The 876-nt window shown below is 52.1% G+C and overlaps 1 non-coding gene across 1 annotated transcript; it reads right to left on the bottom strand.

Moving 5' to 3' along the window:
- Positions 1-238: 238 nt before the first annotated feature.
- Positions 239-373, bottom strand: LOC147679027 (small nucleolar RNA SNORA57). Its single transcript, XR_015301969.1, has one exon. It is a non-coding gene; the product is annotated as a small nucleolar RNA SNORA57 (small nucleolar RNA).
- Between the last annotated feature and the right edge of the window lie 503 nt (positions 374-876).

The following is an 876-nucleotide window of genomic DNA, read 5'->3' as shown; positions in this document are numbered from 1 at the left end:
TCTAAATAAACAAAATCAGCGCAATCCATGGTGTTTGCACAGTATTGTTTATCCCATTCAGGAGCGCTTATTTGCATCAGCTGAAACAGTAAGCGATCAAACACATTGAGATTTAGTTAAGAAAAGGTTGAAAGCACGAGCAATATGAACTCACGTGGAGCACAAAGATTGACAGTTTAAATGTATAGCATTAACAGCTTTATCCTCCAGGACTCTGCTAACAGTAAGAGGCATTAACTAGTGTTCCTGCGATCGAGGATAGAACCAGCCAATGGGAGCAGCGGGCACCGAAGACTTGGCACTCGGAATCATTCTGCCTCCCAAAATTAAACACCGTGGTACTGGATAACCAGCACAGGCCAAGAAATGGAGGCTCTACACAATGCAACACCCAGAGTAACACGAGATTAAGGGAACGGAAACTAAAGACACCTACTGCACTCCGCTCAAGGACTTAGAAGCCACTCTCCCTGCACCCACTGCACTCCGCTCAAGGACTTCGAAGCCACCCTCCCTGCACCCACTGCACTCCGCTCAAGGACTTAGAAGCCACTCTCCCTGCACCCACTGCACTCCGCTCAAGGACTTCGAAGCCACCCTCCCTGCACCCACTGCACTCCGCTCAAGGACTTAGAAGCCACTCTCCCTGCACCCACTGCACTCCGCTCAAGGACTTAGAAGCCACTCTCCCTGCACCCACTGCACTCCGCTCAAGGACTTAGAAGCCACTCTCCCTGCACCCACTGCACTCCGCTCAAGGACTTCGAAGCCACCCTCCCTGCACCCACTGCACTCCGCTCAAGGACTTAGAAGCCACTCTCCCTGCACCCACTGCACTCCGCTCAAGGACTTAGAAGCCACTCTCCCTGCACCCAC

The sequence above is a fragment of the Lissotriton vulgaris genome, chromosome 11 (genome assembly GCF_964263255.1).
Source record: "Lissotriton vulgaris chromosome 11, aLisVul1.2, whole genome shotgun sequence".
Lineage (NCBI taxonomy): Eukaryota > Metazoa > Chordata > Amphibia > Caudata > Salamandridae > Lissotriton > Lissotriton vulgaris.
The sequence above is the reverse complement of the archived record's forward strand: the minus strand, read 5'-3'. Positions and strand labels throughout refer to the sequence as shown.